This window comes from Equus asinus, chromosome 14 (genome assembly GCF_041296235.1).
Source record: "Equus asinus isolate D_3611 breed Donkey chromosome 14, EquAss-T2T_v2, whole genome shotgun sequence".
Lineage (NCBI taxonomy): Eukaryota > Metazoa > Chordata > Mammalia > Perissodactyla > Equidae > Equus > Equus asinus.
In genome coordinates this window covers 209,700-228,955 of record NC_091803.1, presented here as the reverse complement: position 1 = coordinate 228,955, position 19,256 = coordinate 209,700, and the positions used below count along the sequence as shown (strand labels likewise).

Sequence of the window (19,256 nt, the reverse complement as noted above, 5' to 3'; positions counted from 1 at the left end):
CCCGGCCATCTCCCCTCCATCCTCCCAGGCCCCATTTCGATGCCGCTTCCCCTGGGAAGACACTTGGCCTCGAGTCAGCAGGCGGCGGGAGGCGTCACAGGCTCCTGAGAGCGGGGAGATGTCAGGGGGGCGGTGGGGGCCCAGGAGGGAGGCCGACTGCCAGCTGGGTCCTCCCTCGGCCCGGCCCCGTGTGCCTCTCCATCTCCAGGGAGCACCCCTGGCCTCCTGTGCTCTCCTCTGCTCTCCAGGCTGGGCACACCTGGCTTTCGGAGGACGGGAAGCTGCTCCTCGCCTGCCCTCCGGCTGCGGTTTTCCCACGGCCCCAGGAAGCGGTTTTCAGGCAGGGCACTAAGGCGTCAGCGAACTTCAGCTGAACCTTCACCTCTTAACTCAAGACGTCCCACCATCTTCACAGGAAAGGCCTTCTCCAGCTCTAAATACTTTTGGGGGTTGCACCCTCCGGGGCTTCTCTGAGATGCCCACCACGCGGCCTCAATTTCCCCCTCCGTGAATCGGGCGAGTCCTGCCCGCTGCCCCCCGCCCATCGTGCACTCGGCATTGAGGGTCCCTGGGGACCTTCAGTAGATGACGTTGGTGCCTCTCGCACCTCAAGGTTCTAACTGAGCTTTGACCTTATCGAGCAAAGGGCTAGAATCCACCTTCTTTAAGTGGAAACAGACCCCGGGTTTTGGATGCTGAGGGTCAGAGTGGTCGGGGACCCAGCTGGGATCACCCAGCTGGCGGGACACTGGTGGCTGGGTGTAGGGCCTGTCTCAGTCAGGCTGATTCCTAGGGGTTGCGTGGCAGGAACACGGCTGCTTTGGTTCCCAAGTTCCCTGGGAGCCTTTTGGGCGGCCCCAGCCTGGTTGGTGTCGCTGCACACACGGCGGGTCCCTTTGCGGGATTTCTGCCTCTGGGCCCGCTCGGTGGTGTGCTCCAGCCTCGTCCAGCCAGAGGGAGCCAGGTCGGGGCTGCTGGGGGCCGTGCGACCAGCCGTCGGAGGGTCCACACACCCATCCCACCCTCCTCCTTAACTCACCGATCACTCATGCATTCTGGCTGGCATGAGGCAGACCGAGTACTTTCTCCCCAAAATTAGCAACTCCGGTCGTCACGATCTATCCAGAGACCCGGACAAGAGGCGAGGGTCTCGCTGCAGTTGGACCCTCTGTCCTTCGGCCCCACCTCGTCCCCAGCACCTGTGGGGCTGCAAGGAGACCCTCCCCTCCTGCCCTCACCCACAAGCATCATCCTGCTGTGGGGGTGCTGGATGGTCTTTTGACCCTCGGGCCAAGCTTAGCGTTTGGGGGTTGGGGCTGAAATAGAAGCCTGAAGTCTGAGTTGGGGTAATTTGTTTCCATGCTTTTCTCCCCCATCAGACGTGTTCCCTGGGGTGGGAACTGTGTCCCTGTTTGCACCTGTGGGCACAGGCAGCCAGTGAATGAAGGATGGATAAGTGAGTGAATGAAGGATGGGTGAGTGAATGAGCAACTGAGTGAGAGCCTGGGGCTCTGCACACTGCCTCTGGTCCCTGGGATGGCACAGTGCGCTCTCCACAAAGCATCGTCCAACAGCCCCCAAGAGTGCAGGCGGAAAGATGTGAAAATATAAAACTTTAGCAGAAACGCGAGCGGCAGGGAGCTGATGGCAGGCCAGCCTTGGGGCGGGGCCCTCACCATTCTGGGACGAGCAGATTTGTGAGGCGGCCTCCCAGGCCGAGTGGGAACTGAGGACACAGGAGGAGCTGGGAACCAGGCCCTTAAAGGAAAAAGAAGGTGCTCTGGGGCCCCCAGAGCCCAAGCGGGGAGTCCCCCCCGCACTCCTGGGAGAGGAATGTGCCGTTCGCTCATTCGACTGTCGTTCCTGCATCTCGCTCATCGGAGAAGACGCCAGACCCTCCGAACTTCGAAAAACATCACTGGAGCTGTTTTCTGCAATTTTGGGGAAAAGCACGTTCACAATTCCCAGACTGGTGAGCACGGCCAGAAGTTTGTGCTTTCTTAAGAACCGGAGATAAAACGCACCCCAGTTGTTAAGCCTCAGAGAGCAGGGCGCCCCCCCACCCCCCAGCCAGGGCATCCCGACCACAGAGCTTCCCCAAACGCTGGAATTGCTCCGTGTCCGGGAGCTGCCCTGGCGGCCAGCAGCAGGCGTCTGATGCTGGGATGGGCAGCCATGTCATGGTCCCAAATGCAGATCAAAGTGGATGGATGGATGGGCGCGACCCCAGTGGAGTGTTTGTTCCCCACAGTAAGGGCAGCAGGCTGGGGGCTCTGCACAAAAAGCCCGGGTGACGAGGTCTTTACTTGATTTGGGAAAGGCGGCCAGGCCTCGGATGGGGGCACAGGGCATCCTGGGGCCGCTGTTGTGCCGCAGAGACACTTGTCACCCATGAAACAGCTGATCGGCAATTTCCTGTTCTATTTTTACTGCACTGGCCAAGTGTGTCTGGTTCGGAAATGCTTTCTCCCTTTGGAGCCGCCAGGCCGCACTTGAAAGGTGGTCGGGCCCAGAGGGGGACGTTCACGGCCTCACGGCCTTCTGAGATGCTGATAAGGGATCAAAACCCATTGAAGAAGCTGGTGGAGGTGGGGCCGTGATTCTCTGGTTGGAAGTGGGGAGAGCCGACCCTGGGTGGCTATTTGGGGATCCTGGTCTAAGCCCCCCGGCTTGGAGGCTGGATGAGGAGGCAGCAGGGGCTGAGTGAGAAGCGGGGCTGCTGTGGGTCCTCTGCCCTGGAGGAGAGAGCAGACGGAGGAGAATTCTGCCCTGCACCTTCAGGGCTGCCCCCCGACACAGGCCACGGCTGGAGACAGATCTGAGATGGGGTGAGGCGCCCGGCTCCTGAGTCATCCTGGAGGCCAGGCCCTCAGCCCACAAGGCCCCCTCTGACTGCAGAGTTTGGTTAACAGGACCGTCAGCCATGGGCCCAGAGATGCCCGCCAGGGTCAACGGGAGGCTGGGTGGAGTCCATGCCCCCAGACCTGCGGCTTCTTTCACTTTTGGTGAAAATTGCGGGGGTTCCCGGGTGACCTCCTCCAAGGGGGTGACAGCCGTTTAGACGGGACCACGTGCCTGTCTGCTGTTCTGCACGAGGACGGCATAGACGCCCTCACAGGGGCAGCCCTGAGGACGATGGACAGTTCAGTGGCCCCGGAGGGTGAGGGGGGTGGGAAGTCCAGGCTGGCTTTGAAAGGGGAGGCCCCTCACGTGCCTGTGGGGTGGGGGCCGTGGCTTCCAGGACAATGGGGTCCCCTGTGTGGGAGCTGCGGACCCCAAGGCTGGGCCGGGAGGGTCCAGGCTGTGGTGGGTGGAGGAGTGTCTGCTGTGACGGGACCCCAGCGAGTTGAGTCCCACTCGAAGGAGGGGCCCGCGTTCCTCGAGCAGAACGTCTGTGCGACGGCCCATCTGTGAGAGAAGTGATGCTCAAACTTGGTATCAGGGCTGCGTCCCCCATCCCTCTCCTCTGTCTTCTGTTGGGTTCGTAAGGCCTTCTGCGGACAAATCGTTGGACATTGATGTCTTTGGACAAATAAAAAGAAAAAGAAACTTCCGCCTTCTCTGTGCAAAGACCCCGTTTACAGCGGAGGAGCTCGTGGGGAGAATGTTATCGGGGTGGGTTGCATGTTGGGGCTGCTTGGAGGGGCTGGGTGAGCTGAAAGTGTGCCCACCACACGCAAACGTGCATGCACACGCACCTCATGACGATTGCCCCCAGATCCATAAGCCTGCAGCTATTTCTTGATCCCAAGGGGCCCCCTGAGAGGACCACAGTGGGAACCTTTTCCTGCAGAAAGGGAAGCAGGCCTAGGAGGGAGGCTGGCTTGCTAAGGTCACAGCAAGGAAGCAACAGCTGAAATGAAGCCGGGCTCAGGGTTCTCTGCCCAGCCCCCTCCCCGCTGCAGGGTGGACACGGATTCTGGAATGTTCCCTCTAGGTGTGAGTGGCCGCAGACCCTGAGAGAAACTACTCCGATGGCAGACCCAGCTGCACGGCCATCAGTCATTTCTTGAGACAGCCGACCGCTCCGTCAGCTCTCGGCTACTACAGGATGGTGGGGACGGCCACCCGTTTTCAGGCCACCAGAGATGTGGTCCTGGGAGGTGACGGCAGGGGCCTGGGTTCAAATCCATCGCCCACCTGTTCCTTGGGGATCTTTCCTACAGAGCGAGTTGCAGCAACTCGGCCTCAAGAGCTGTTACGTGACACGAGGGGCCTGTGGGCTGGGAGGTGCCTGGGGCGTGTGGCTGCCCACTGGTGTCACTGTCACCTGTGTCGGCTCGCAGAGCGGGGTCCGTGCTGAGGCAGGTTGGGGGCTCATTCCCGGCAGAACCTCCGGGTGCCAGCCCGGGAGACAACCTTGCTCCTCAGTGGGTGGTGCCAGGAGGGTGGGCTGTTCCCTCGTCGTCCTGAGAGCCAGACCTGGTCTTCCCGGGAGAAAGAGAGTGGGGGACTCCCCAGTGCCTCCCAAGTCCACGTTCCTCCTGGAGAGAGAGCTCGGCAACTTGACCCTGAACCAGGGAGGACCGGGTTCAGGGAGCAGCTCGGGAGAAGGATGGTGGGACCGGGGTGGGGCGTGGCAGCTGGCGGAGGGAAGGACAAAGCCACCCTCCCTGATTTACAGGTTTTACACCCATTTTACAAGAGGGGAAACTGAGGCTGTCAGACTAAGCCACACAGCTAACAGGGGACTCACGGTGTCTGACGAGCCAATCGCCGTGGTGTCTGTCGCATCAGTGCCTTTGTCCTCCGGAGGCCTGGGTGGGAGCGTGGTGGCTCAGAGGACCCCTCCCGGAGTGGACAGCTCAGCGCCCGACCCTGGTCCATGGGTGTCACCTTCACAGACTCAGGAGGAAACTCCCGAATCCATAATGAGCGTGCGCAGCCCGAGCACGATGTTCAGGTTTTGCTCCGGCACCTGCTGCGTGCAGGCCCTTCGGGCGAAAGTCAGAAATGTCAGCTGTGGTCCTCGTCCTCCAGGAAACGAACGTTTCTTCAGGGAAACACAATCAACAGGAGGGGCAGGGACCAAACGCCCCTCACGTCTCCCCCGACGTCCTCCCGTGTTCCCATCCGTCTGTCCATGTGCACCTGCCTGTGTTCTGTGCGATAATTGTCTGCGTCAGTTTCTCTCCCTGCAGCCGGGAGCCTAGAAACGAGGGGATTCACTTGTGGGCACATTTTGAGGTTAAAGGTTAAACCCCAGAACCCTTTGGGAAGAAGTGAGCTGTCTCTGGCACCTAGAAGATCACTGCCGGGGCGGGCGTGTGGGTGATGGGGGCGGCCCCGCTCTGCCCCGTGGAACATGCCCGGTTCTCTCGCCCCGGGATGGACGCTCCACTGGGATGTGGCTTCCTTCAGGACGGCCAATGAGGCATTTGTGCTCCCGATTGTGGGGGGCCAGCACGGCCACCCCTCAGTGGTCAAGCTGTCGGGCCCTCGGTCACAGAGTTTGGGGGGCATTCTGCTCCGACTCAGTGCTTCTCCAAGCACAACCTCGAAGCATGCGGCTGCCACCTGCCAGAGCGACTGCAGCCCCGTCTTAAAGGGCGTGTGGGAAGGGCACGGGGTCCTGAAGCTCTTCCGGTGCGAGCGAGTCGTACGAGCCACGTGCAAACCCAGGATCCACAGAGGAAGAGTCACAGAGCCGACCAGCTAAAAATCAAAAACTTCCCTGTGGAAAGACAACCACGAAAAAGACAAAACACAGACGAGGGGGTGGGAGAAAATGGATCCCACAAAGAGTTAACCCCAGTCATTAAAAAAGCATCTACAAATCAGTAAAAGAAAGAAAAGAAATAATAGAACGGGCACAAACGATTCACTGACGAGGACGGATACCCCACTGGAAACTCATATTCATTTTACAAGCTCCCATCTCTGCCTGTTAGCTCAGGGCTGATCTTCCTCAAAAAACAAAAAAACGAAGGGCAGACTTCAGGGCTGGGGAGGAGTCAGAGAAGGGACCTCTCACGCTGATACGGGGTGTGTGAATTGAGTCCGCCCTCCCAGGGGGCACTGAAAACACACACGCTCGGTGCTTCCACTGTGGCATCTGTGTACTGAGAGCCTCACACGCTGTGCCGGGGGTTGTGTTCACAGACCATCTCTGCCTAGGAACCCAGCAAAGGGAGAAAACCTGAGCAAATTAGGAGCCCGTCCACAGGGGGATGGCTGAACGAGCTGCCGCACTCTACAGAAAGGAATACTACACGGCTGATAAAAAGAAAAAATGGGCCCGTGTCTGACGACCCAGAATATCGTCAATGACATATTCCTGAATTTTACACCAGGCCTCAGAATGGCAGCTTTATAACTTCATCCCATTTATAAATAAACGTGTGTGTGTTTGTGTAAAAGCTGCACGTGCCCGGAGTCATGGTCAGTCCGCATCGCGCACTGTTGGTAGCGTGGCTGGCTACGGAGCGCTGAGGGGAATAACGTTTCCTCGAGACGTTGGGGCGTCATTTGCCCCTTGACCTCCGGCTCCCCTGTTGCTGCCAGGGGTCCAGAGCCGCGTAATTGCTCATCCTCCGTGTGCACCTGGCTTCCAGGTTGGCTCTTGTTTCCCAAACCTCCGAGATCAGAAACCACGTCTCAGGTCGCGGCTGGGACCCCGGGGCGTCCTTCAGTTCCAGAAATTTTCCTGAATTGTTTTTTCGGTGACTTCCTTCCCTCCGTTTTCTCTATTTTCCTGTCCTAAGCTCCTGGTTGGATCTTGTACGTCCTGACTGGGTCGCCCCCTCCCTCCGAATTCCCCGCTGTCCGTGGTCCCCGCTCTCGGCCACGCCAGCATCTCAGGGACCGGGGACCCCAGAACAAATCTCCAGGCTCCCGCTGGGGTCGGGGGGGTCCCCGGGGGTGCAGCGTGGGGACGCACAGACTCTCCCAGACCACCTCCCTGACGGCACCTGGGCCCCTACCCCGGCCTTCAGTGGTTCTGTGGGCCGACCAGCCACAGCACGGCCCTCCCCGCGGGAGCCGGGGGCTGCTGTCTCCCTGGAACCAGCTTGGCTTTTTAAAGGGTTCGCTTCCAAACAAAGAGCCCATTTGTTCCTTTCTGCACGGGGAGGGGGTGGGGGGGTGGGGGGGGTGGGGGGGGTGGGCTTTGTGTCCAGGTGGGCCCGGCCCAGCCGCTTTATGACCTCGCGACCTTGGCCGGCCCTCCCGGAATCTCGCCTCCTTATCTGCTCTGGGTGCAGGACTCCCACCTGGCCGGGCTGCTGTGGGGCTCAGGGAGATAACGGCCATAAAGCGCCCGCGGGCTCGGCACGCAGCTGGGGCAGCTGAGAGCGCCTTTGTGTCTTATCTGCGAGGAGCGAGGGGCGAGGGGTGAGGGACGCCCGCCGACGGGGCCGCGCTCGCGTTCCATCCCGGGGACCGGCAGGGCGCGGGGTGGGTCCCCAGGAATGCACCGTCCCCCACGCCCGGGGGCTGATCCCCCGCCCCCGACGGGCCACCTGCAGCCCAGAGAGGCGGCCTCTCAGGGGTGGGGCTGGGCTGTCAGCGCCGGGAGGGGCCGCCCGTCCCACAAGACCAGGCCTGTGCGCCAGCCGCATCCGGAATCCGGCAGGAGCAGCTCCTTGTCTCCTCTTGTCCAGGAATGTCCTCCGTCCTCCCGGAGTCGTCGCCCCCGGGCCCCTTTCCCGCCGCGCGTCCTCGTTTCGGGCATGACAGTGGGCGGTGACCCCGTCCTTGCCCAGCTTCCGGGAGGACACGGGTGGTCGGCAGACCTAGGTGTCTGGGGGGGAACCCATCATCCCCAAAGCCGTGTGGGAGGACGCCCCGGGGTCTCCCTGGTTGGGGGGGCGGCGTCTGGGCTCAGGGTTTGCAGCCAAGCTGCCCGTGGATTCTGAACAGTGTCCAGCCGAATAAAACAAAACCAGGTCACTTAGCAGCTAGGGGAGCCCGGGACCCGAGGGCCAGCCCCAGACGGCATTCGGAGAGTTTCTCTGAGCACAGGCCCAGGATGTGCGCGGACTACCCACCCACGGGGCCCGGGAGACACTGCGGGCTGTGCTGACCTCGTGGGTCACCGACACTGCGGCCGAGGGGCGCTGACAAGTTCTCCTCTTTCTACCCTCCTGGTGACGTCCGGTGTGGAAGGGACAGCCCCAGTGTCAGGTGGCAGAGGGGACAAAGATTGGGTAGACCCTTGGGGAAAGGGGGCCGCGTGGGGGCACCGGCCTCAATCTTGGTGCCGCGGGAGGTGGAGGAGGCAGGTCTGCCGCCCAGAGGTCCCAATTCTGCAGCCTGGGTGGCATGGGTCCCGCTGTGGCTGCTGACCCCATGGCCTTCTCTTCAGGGCAAATGGGAGGAAACTGACCCATCTTCCCACTGTGCCTCAGGTCTGTAGTGCTTACGACAGGCCTCTCTGGGCCTCAGTTTCCCCTCCTGTTCAATGAGGTGATCACCCAGTGCCTTCCTCCCCAAGGCCTGTGATCTGTCTAATAACCACCCCCAGAGGATTCTGGTGTCTGCAGGTCATTGAGTAGGTTCCTCTGCTGGGAGCCCGTGATCCGGGACCGACTTTATCCTGAGTCCTCTCGGCTCCTCCGGTCACTCGTCCTGGAAGCAGCAGCTGACCGTCAATGTTGGCCCCGGAGCTCCCACCTTCCAGAGGGGTCGGAGCTGGGGTTTCAGCCGAGAGGCAGACGGTCTTCAGCCCCATCCCTCCGCCCGCTGGCTGAGTGACCGCAGGCTGCTGGGCCGGCCCTGCGTCTCAGGAGGTGGTTCGGCCAGCAGGACAGCCTGGCTCCTCCACAGATGGACTCGACTCCACGGCCCACCCACCGTGGCACAGCGAGGCTCCAGGCCGGGTCCCGGGGCTCCCACCCTCCTGCGGGCGTCAGTCCAGCCGTGGCCAGTGGGCCGACAGCCCAGGGTTTCCGGCCTCGGCTCCCCACTCATGCCGGCCCCCCGGACCCTCTCCTGCCCTCCAGGGCTTGTGTACCATCTCTGATCCTTCCACTCCCAGCCAAAACGCTTCTCTCTCCCTCCTCCAAGGCCCCAGCCGGTTTGCAGGTAAGTCATTCATTTCTCTGGAGGAGGCGAAGTTCTCAACAGGCCCCCCGGCCAGCAGCAGCAGCGTCACCAGGAATTCATTAGAAAAGCACATTCAAGGCCTTGAACAATCCCTTCAAGTGATTCTGACCCAAGTTCGAGACCAGCAGCCCACAGAGACTCTCTGTAGAGAGCTGGGGTGAGGCCCTGCAAATAAAGGAAACGTCATGGTGGTTCCAAGTGACCGCCTGCTCCGCTGAAGGCCAGCGTGTGGGAGGCCCGGCTTTTCCCACCTCATCTCGGTGGATCCTAAAAACAGTCCCACAAGGTCAGGAGGTCGGTTCCCGTTTTACAGATGTGGGAACGAAGCTCACAGAGACTGTAGACTCATATGGCCCAGGGCCAGCAGCCCACAGTCTATGCAGCCTCAGCCCCCGAGCCGCCGGGAAGGGCAGAACCACAGAGCGGTGGACGCGAGCCCACGTGCTCAGGCACCTTCTTTCTGAGCTCAGAAGTTCCAGATTTTCCTAAATGGAAGCTCAGAGTTCTGTGAGCCAAAAACTTGCAGTGACAGTAAAAAGGGCAGATTAAATGGGCGCAGTATTTTCAGCCACGACAAGGAGTCAACGTTTTAATCAAGTGAAGACAGACCCGGTGATGGTAAAAAGTGCTGAGACCCCGAAAGGGAAGGACTCAGAGGACAGGAATGGACGCTTTCCCCGAGGAGGATCTGAGCGGATGGGCAGGTGGAGGGCGGCTCCAGAGATCTGGGGAGCGCGGGGTGAGACGGAGTGTTGGTCAGATGCACGAGGCGCCTGGCTCTCTCCTCGGCTGGTGGGTCGTGTATGTTGAAGCCTTGGCTGCCTGATCTGTGAAATGGGCCTATAGTCCCTAGAGTGACCACTGGGGGCGGGGGGTGAGGGCTCCCATGTGAGTTTTGGGGATGGTGTTGGGCACGTGGTGACGTCTCCTGTATTATCGTAACTCCTCACAGATCAGAAGAATCCCTGAGATGTGTCGAGTCAGAAAGCACAGGGCGGCTGGACAGTGGACCCACGTTCCACGGCCGACACATAGAGGACGAGAACCTGTAGGAGCGGCCGGCTCATCAAGTCCTCTGTGCCCAGAGCAGGACGAATGCTTTTCTTCTTTCCCGCCCACATTTAAAAGTGTAGCTGCATCACGTGTATTTTTGTGCTTTTATCTGAGTGTAACACACTCGGTGATGGATGCAAAGTGGGCTGATGTTAACTGTACAGATTGGCGAAGTTTTGCAACATACAGCCCATTTCCAGACCCCACAAAGCGGCCCCAAGGGCCCCCCCAGTCAGCACCCCGCCCCTGAGGGACCACGATTCTGACCTCTGGGCCAGCACCAGAGGGAGGACAACAGGACACGGGCAGGAAGTTGAGGATGATCCCCTCCATCTGCACCCAGTCCCAGTCCTGCTGGCTTCCGTCTTGAGCCCCACGTAAGTGAAACCACACGGCGCATGCCCTTCAGAGTCTGGCTTCTTTCATTACACACAACGCCTGTGACACTCACTCTTGTGACGTGAATTCATAGCTTGGTCTTTTTCAGGGGTGTGTACTATTCCTTGGCGTGGATGAACCACGGCTCGGTGGCCCACTCCCTGGAGAGGGACATTCGGGTAGTCTGACTCTCGGCTGTTGTGAATAAGCAGAGATGAGTGCCGTGGAGGATGCACAAGCTCGGTTCCGTGGTGTCCATGCTGGGAACGTGACTGCTCAGCTTTCGTAGAATTAGATAGTTTTCCAAAGTGGCTGCATTGATTTGCACCCTTACTGGCAATGCACAAGAGTCTTCACATGTTACTTTTATGTATTTAAAATTAAAAATCTTCTGGTTCAGAAAACTCCAGGTTCAAATGTCTTCCCTGGTGATTTTCACCAATATATTCAAGCAACAGATAATCCAGGGAACAGCAGAGGAAGACAGACTCTCTGACTCATCTTGAGAAGCTAATAGACCCTGACAACAAAGCTGGTGAAAAATAGTACAGCAAGGAAAAGCCCTAGAGAAGATCATCAAACTCAAGAAGGTGGGAGAGGGGACCCGACATTATGACCAAGTCGTGTTTATCGGGAAATAAACTAGTGGTTTATTTCTGACAAAATCAATCAAACCAGTCGTCCATCCATCTGGACAGACTGAAGGAGGGGATCCTTGATCACGTCCACAGACGAGGTGAGAAAAATCAATAAAAGGCATAAAGATTGGAAAGGAAGAAACAAAACCTTCAACACCCCAGAGGGCACGACCACAGGTGTTGAAAGGGCTGGAAAAACATCGAGATACGTGATCAAAGTTAACAGGAGACCTGGGAAGTTTGCTGGACACAAAATCAGCAGATAAAAACAAGTTGCTTCTCCATATGCCGGCGACAAACTGAAATTGAGACAGTACATCATTTTCAAAGGCAGGAAAATAGGAAACACACGGGAAAGACACAAGATGTGTAAGATTTTCATGGAGGAAATTGATCTTAAAAAAACTCTGTCGAGGGGCTGGCCCCGTGGCCGAGTGGTTAAGTTCGCGCGCTCCGCTGCAGGTGGCCCAGTGTTTCGTTGGTTCGAATCCTGGGTGCGGACATGGCACTGCTCATCAAACCACGCTGAGGCAGCGTCCCACATGCCACAACTATGAAGGACCCACAACGAAGAATATACAACTACGTATCAGGGGGCTTTGGGGAGAAAAAGGAAAAAATAAAATCTTAAAAAAAAAAAAAAAAAAAACTCTGTCGAGACGCATTCAATAAGACCCAAATAATCAGAGAAACGAAGAATTGAAAGACTTTGTGTTGTCAAGATGTCAATTCTCCCCAAATGGATTTATGGATTTTATACAAGCTCAACCTAAATTGCTTCTTCTTCTTTTTTTTTTTTTTTTGTGGATCCTGACTGATTCTAAAATTTATGCTAAAATGCAAAGGTGGGAGATAGTTAAGCTGCCCGTGAAGAGCGAGGGAGAGAACCGGCCTTGTGTGATACTGAGGCTTATTGTAGAGTTTTAATCCTCATGACCAGGTGGTGCGATGCGGGAACAGAGCAGAGCGGTGGAACAGAACAGCAAGCTCAGAGACAGGCCCACAGGCGCAGGCGTCCATATGTGACAGGCCTGTTGACGGCAGTTCCTCGTGCCCGGTGCATCGTGTCTGGCTGTGAGGAACAAACTACAAGGCACACCAAAAGGCAAAAAAACACCGTTTGAACAGAGAGAACAAGCACCCGGCATGGCGGGGACGTGGAATTACCAGACCAGGAATTTAAACAACTATGATGAATATGCTCAGGGCTCTAATGGGAAAGTAGACCGCATGCAAGAAGAGACGGTCAGTGTGAGCAGGGAGAGGGGAATCCTAAGAAAGACCCAAAAAGAAATGCAGGAGATGAAGAATGTCACAGAAACAAAGAATGCCTTTGAGGGGCTCATGAGCAGACTGGACACGGCCGAGGAAAGAGTCTCTGAGCTGGAGGACGTGCCAACAGAATGCCTGAAAACGGGAAAGCAGAGAGAACAGAGACCGAAAAAACGCAGAAGAGAATGCAAAGGACTGTGGGAAACTACAAAGGGCACAACATGTGTTTAATGGGAATTCCAGAAGAAGAGGAGAGAGAAACAGAAGAAACATGAGAATCAGTAACAAGTGAGAATTTCCCCCAAATTAATGTCAGACTCCAAACCACAGATCCAGGAAGCTCACAGAACACCAAGTGGGATAAACACCCAAACACCCACACCCAGGCGTATTATCTTCAAACTACAGAAAATCAAAGATAACGAAAAAATCCAGAAAGAAGCCAGAGGAAGGAACACGTTGCCTATAGGAGAACAAAGCACCATGTCCAGCTTCTCCTCGTAAACCACGCGAGCAAGAAGAGGGTAGAGTGAAATATGGCAAGAGTCGAGAGAGAAAAACTACCAACTAGAATTCTGCACGCTGTGAAATTATCCTGCAAGAGGGAAGGAGAAATAAAGACTTTCTCAGACAAACAGAAGTCAAGGGAATTTGTTGCCGGTAGACCTGCCTTCAAGAAATACAGAGGGCAGAGGGCAGAGGGCAGAGGGCGGCCCCTTAGAGAGAAGGAAAGTGACATAGGTCAGAAGCTCAGGTCTCTGTAAAGAACAGAAGAGCACGGAAGACGGAATGAGTGAAGGTAAAATAAACACTCTTGTCTGCTTTTTTTTATTCATTCCACAAACGTTTCTCGTGCTCTAGTGAAATCTTGGTTGTCACGTCATCAGATGAGCAGAAAGAAAGCACGGAGTGGAAACATCAGCCTCCTCATTGTGTTTACGATAACGCAAGAAAAAACGAACACAGTGACGCTCGAGGACGTGGAGTAATGACGAAAAGAGAGGGTTCGGTAGAGGAAATTCAGACTCGAAAGAATTCGCTCGTGTGATTTCTCATCAATCGTTTTCCTTCTTCTTAACCGATCTTACAGACATCGGTTTGTGCAAAACAGTAACGGTGACGATGCGTCCAATTTGGATGCTTACGTGTGCGTCTCACGTGGATAAACGCCTGCGGACGCCGACGTGTGAGACGAGCGGCAGCGATGACACGAGGGTGGGAGGGGTGATCAGGGTTGTGTTGTCATCACGAGGTATCCCGCGACCCGCGAGGTATTTGAAAGTGGAGCTGGATCGGCTGCAAATTAGACCGCAAACTCAGGTCACCCTCTAAAAAAGAAGGATCATCGGGATTCCAAGAAAGGAGAGAAGACGGAATCACGCAAGAAACTCAGTTAAAACCACAAAAGGCAGAAAAAGAGTGGGGGCCAGAAACAGAGACAGAGACCAAGGAAAGGGAATGGAAAACAGGAGCGGCCGTGGTGGCCGTCAGCTCCACTCTGTCCATCGTCCCTCGGACACCCAGGGTCTGAAAGCAGCAGTCGACACAGAGATGCTCAGAGTGATCGAATGCCAGACCCAGCCCCAAGGCCGTTGACAAGAAACCACGTTAAACGCGGAGACACCTGCGGGCTGACAGTAAAGGGTGGAGACGGACACACAGCGCCGACCGACCGTCGGGGGACGAGGGTCCCTTCACTTCAGACCTCAGGCGTCAGAGACAAAGGCCGCCAGGGACAGAGGGCACGATGCCGCCATAAAGAGGTGGTGAAGCCAGAGGGTCTGACCACACCCGGGGCCGGCTGGGGACGGAGTCCGCATGCCCTGCCGGGTCAGGGGTCACCTGGCACCAGCATTTTGGGAAGGCTGAACGAGCACACCCCACGCCCGGCCGCCCCGCTCGGTGTCTGTCTCGGAGAAACTCTCGTGCGGCGGACTCGGGGCCTTTGCAAGACTGTTTGTGGGGGTGTCATTTATAAGGCAAGAAACCGGAGACGACCCAGCCGTGCCCGTGGGCAGCGTGAACAAGGTGCCGCGTACCCGCACAGCGATGCCACGTGGCGCAGAACGCCGGCGGGAAGGACTCTCCCAGCCGAGGACGTGGAAGCTGAGAAAGGGCACGGCCAACCCAGGAGAGAGCTGCACAGAGAGCTGCACAGAGAGCAGGACGGGGGCCCTGCCCAGGATGCCGAGGGGCAGCGTGTGGCGGGGGCTCGTCCGCGTCTTCTTCTGGGGGTGCAAACCGGGGGGTCTCAGCGTGGTTGTGCACGATCCACACACGGCCCAAATTCACTCTGCCGCAGCGTGACGTGGTTCCCCAAGCTTTAGAAGACAACAGGGCAGGAAGGAGCAGATCTTATACTGGGCCCGGCCACCACCTCCCCTTTCTCCCACGCCCACCCGGCCTCCCCGGGGAGGTTGGCACTGACTTTGGCTGCTGCGTGCAGGCGGGCCGCCCACCCTGGATGCCGTTTGCAGGTGGTCGGGGTCTGAGTCCAAACGCAGCCCAGGGCGGATGCCCACTGAGCTCTGCAGAGTAAGCAGACCCTCCGGGAAGTGGCCTGGCCGCCCGGCCGTGGCCACACCCGCCCTGGGGCCTCCGGGGGGGCAGTGTCTCCACCTGCGGGGCCTCACCGGCCCCAAATGTGTCAGGAAAATGCACTCACCTGGGTCGCGGGCCGAGTGCGGAGTGGACAAGCTGCGTGTGCCCGGGCTGCCTGGTGGTCTGGGGCTCTACCCGCCACCCTGACCCTGTGCCTCTTGGGCACCCTCTGGTCACAGATCGAGACCACGGGAGCCAGTCCATGGGGTCTTGGGGGCGGGACAGCCTGGGGTGGTCTCTGTGTTCATCCCGGAGCAAAGTGTTTAACTCAGAGAAAAAATAGCTCCAGACATCCTTGAGAAAACAGGCTTTGGGAGGTAGGCTGGCGGGGGGCAGCGCCACTGCCTGCCTGCTGGGTGACCTCGGGCAGACACGGCAGCCTCTCTGGGCCTCGGTTTTCCCGTCTGTACAAGGAAGGGGTCAGCTCCATCCCTGAGCCTTTGCAAGGCTGACACCTCTGACGTGAGTGTTTGCTCCTGGCCTGAGATGGGGCTGTCCTCGCCTCTCTGCCCCAGGGCGGGGGCCAGATGGGGGTGGAACCTTGGGGCCTGGAGGCTCCTTGGGATTTTTCCCTTAAGAAGCTTTTTCCAGACACACTAGGTTGCCCTGAGGGGTTCCCAGGAAGCCCTTCGGAGGACATGGGGCCCGGCGTCCGGTCCGACCTGACCTGCTCCCCACGCATGGTGGCTGGGGCCCCCAAATGGCAGTGGACCGAGGGAGGGCCCCGTCTTCCCCGGGTCGTGCTGTGGACTGAATCAGGGCCCCCAGTTCGTAGGTTGAAGTCCTTCCCCCTGACTGTATTTGGAGATGGGGCTTTTAGGAGGCAACTAAGCTTAAACGGGGTCAGGGCGGGACCCTGATCCCGTAGGAAGAGGAAGAGAGGCCGCTCTCTCCACGGGCACAGGCAGAGAGGCCACGTGACCCCCGAGAAAGCCCCAAATGCAAGCTCCAGACACATGGGGCCACACTGAGCGGTGAGGCCAGACCACTGAGGGCCGCCCGGGGTCTGGCCATCGCGAAAATGCACCAAGATTTTTGCGGAAGGTCCTCCCGGGGAGCGAGGGAGGGAGTCACGGCGCCTCCGCCAAGACCTTCTCCGTGAAGTTCTGTTTCATTCGCTTCTCCAGGTCCGGACAGGAAGGTCTTTGTTGCTAAGACGTTCCTCCTTCCAGTGGAGGATGGAGGCGCCTGGAGCCTGGTCAAGCATTGTTCCCTCCTCGGAGAGGACGGGGCTGGAGGTCGTGTCTCCAGAAGGGCTTTCCCGGTCGCAGGTGGTGGTCGGCGCTCTCCAACGAGGGCGGTGGCTCTGTGGCCCCGTCTGCAAGCCAGCAGCATGTCCGGGGCATAGCCGGGAGGGGGCTGGAGATGGCGTGGGCACCTGGCCCCGGGCTGTGAGCACAGCCGGCGAGGAGCCGTCCACTGCCCAGGGCTGCTGGGGTCTCGGGGAGGTGGCTCAGAGAGGGGACCGGGAGGGGCCTGAGCGAGCATCTGACAGGACTCACAGCCCAGGCAGGAGAGTCAGGGTTCGGAGAGGGCCTGGAACTGACTCGGGGAGTTCTGACAATTCCGGAGCCCAGGTCACAGCCCCGTCCCGGCTAAGTCAGCACGTCTGGGGGTGGGAGCCTGGCACAGCCTCGCTAAAGATCCAGGCGACTCCAGGGAGCAGCGAAGACGCAGACTCCCGGGGTGGTGCTCCTTGTGCTGACCAGGAGGGGCTAGCAAGAGGGGGCTGGAATTGCAACCAGTGCACCAGATTCCTGGGCTGGCACTCTTGACCTCTCCACTGCTCTTGACCTCTCCTCTGCTCTTGACCTCTCCACTGCTCCTGACTCTCCTCTGCTCTTGACCTCTCCACTGCTCCTGACTCTCCACTGCTCTTGACCTCTCCACTGCTCTTGACCTCTCCTCTGCTCTTGACCTCTCCACTGCTCCTGACTCTCCACTGCTCTTGACCTCTCCTCTGCTCTTGACCTCTCCACTGCTCCTGACTCTCCACTGCTCCTGACTCTCCACTGCTCTTGACCTCTCCACTGCTCTTGATCTCTCCACTGCTCTTGACCTCTCCTCTGCTCTTGACCTCTCCACTGCTCTTGATCTCTCCACTGCTCTTGACCTCTCCTCTGCTCTTGACCTCTCCACTGCTCTTGACTCTCCACTGCTCTTGACCTCTCCTCTGCTCTTGACCTCTCCACTGGTCCTGACTCTCCACTGTTCTTGACTCTCCACTGCTCTTGACCTCTCCTCTGCTCTTGACTCTCCTCTGCTCTTGACCTCTCCTCTGCTCCTGACTCTCCTCTGCTCTTGACCTCTCCTTTGCTCTTGACCTCTCCACTGCTCTTGACCTCTCCTCTGCTCTTGACCTCTCCTCTGCTCTTGACTCTCCACTGCTATTGACTCTCCACTGCTCTTGACCTCTCCTCTGCTCTTGACTCTCCTCTGCTCTTGACTTCTCCTCTGCTCTTGACCTCTCCTCTGCTCTTGACTCTCCACTGCTATTGACTCTCCACTGCTCTTGACCTCTCCTCTGCTCTTGACTCTCCTCTGCTCTTGACCTCTCCTCTGCTCTTGACCTCTCCTCTGCTCTTGACTCTCCTCTGCTCTTGACCTCTCCACTGCTCTTGACTCTCCTCTGCTCTTGACCTCTCTGCTGCCGTGTGAACCAGAGGCCAGGATGCACCCCCTCAGCCCAGCCCTGAGGGACACATGGAGAGGACACGAGCTGCAGAAGAAGCTGCCGGAACCATGAGAGCTCGGAGACCCTTGCAACTTTGCTCGGGCTCTGGGACAGAGGGCAGAATGGAGCTGCAAAGAGGGGCTCAGAGCAGCAGACCCCCAAGGGTTGGGGCAGCCCCAGGGTGGGGACGGACGGTGGCCGTGCATGTGGGGCAGCAACCCCCTTTCTGGAGCACCTTATTGACCTCAGAATTTGCTCTTCTCTGGAGACAACAGGGGCGCAAAACTTTCCTGGCCAGGACTTAACTGCACACCCAGAGGAATTCGGGGCCGTGCTTCTTAAGGACGGAAGCCCTCACCAAGGCCCCACTTGTCAAGCCCTACTGTGTGCAGGCCTTGGCACTAAGGGTCTTCCCTGGCCATCTCCCTGGACCCTCCTGTGAGTCGCTGAGGCTGGCGTCATGGGGCCTCCTTGGTCCAGAGGAGGCGACGTGGGCCCTAGTGAGCCTGGCAGGGCGTCAGGCCCGGGCACAGCAGACATCTCGTCCTGTGGTGACCGAATACGCCACACGCTCCCTCCTGGCATCCACTCCCCACAATTCGCATCAGCCTGGAAGGGATGCCGGGGAGCTTGCCGGCTCTGGAGTTGGTCCTGCGGGCTTTCCCACGGGCACTGTGCCCACACCCTGGGATCGTGAGCCGCTGGACCAGCAGCCAGATGCCCCCGGCTCCCTACCGGCTCCCGTTTGCCCCTGTGCGATTCAGAATCTCCCAGATTCCTCGGAAACGGGCCTGTAACCAGCTGCAGCACAGAGAGCGAATGGCAGGGGGCAGGGGGCAGAGGGCAGAGGGCAGAGGGCAGGGGGAAGAGGAACGGCCTTACCTGAGCCACTTCCTTTGCCAGGCTGGGAGCTGAGAGCCTGTTAGGTGGGATCATGGACACCCCGGCTATGTTGCTCCTCCAGCCGTGGGGACCCCAGCGGCTCCACCTTCCTCTGTCCAACTTGCAAGTTCTTTGTGGCCTTGAATGGAAACACTCCCCGACCTGGGGCCCTTCTACCTGGGAGCCTCGCTCCGAGCTGCTGCCTCTGGCTCCCACTTCATCTCAGAGCCCATCACCAAACCCAGGCCTGCAGAGGTCCGGCCAGGGCCCCTCAAGACCGAGTCCACGGGCCCCGGGGGCTAGAAGGCGCTCCCCCACCCTTCCAGCTGGGGGCCCAGCCTCGCAGGAGGGGCAGGCGATGGGTGCCGGGGCCCCCGTTCTTGGATCCTTGGCTGATTGACTCAGAATCTGAGTCGCTACCCTTGGCAAAGACCCCTGAGGCTGGAGCAGTGGGGACAAACGACAAGAAGCCCGCCCTCCAGGATGGGGGCACCGGGAGCCTCTCGCAGCTCCACGCCAGCTCGGCCTCCGTCCGGGGTCCTCAATCCACCACAGGCTGCCAGCCGCGTGCTAGCAGACGAGGGGCAGGGAGACCCACGGAGGCCACCAGCCGTTGCTCTCATGCTTGATTTGGGTTCAGTCAAAACAGGAGCACCGAGTTCCTGCCGATGCAACTGTGGGGACCGGAAATTGCTTCTCTCAAGTCCCACGAG

At 58.7% G+C, this 19,256-nt stretch overlaps 1 long non-coding RNA gene across 1 annotated transcript; it reads right to left on the bottom strand.

The window, feature by feature from the left end:
- Positions 1–13,205: 13,205 nt before the first annotated feature.
- LOC139040115 (uncharacterized) lies at positions 13,206–16,816 on the bottom strand. Its single transcript, XR_011494006.1, has 3 exons — positions 14,815–16,816; positions 14,426–14,707; positions 13,206–13,682 (listed from the first exon to the last, which is right to left on the bottom strand). It is a non-coding gene; the product is annotated as an uncharacterized lncRNA (long non-coding RNA).
- Positions 16,817–19,256: the final 2,440 nt, after the last annotated feature.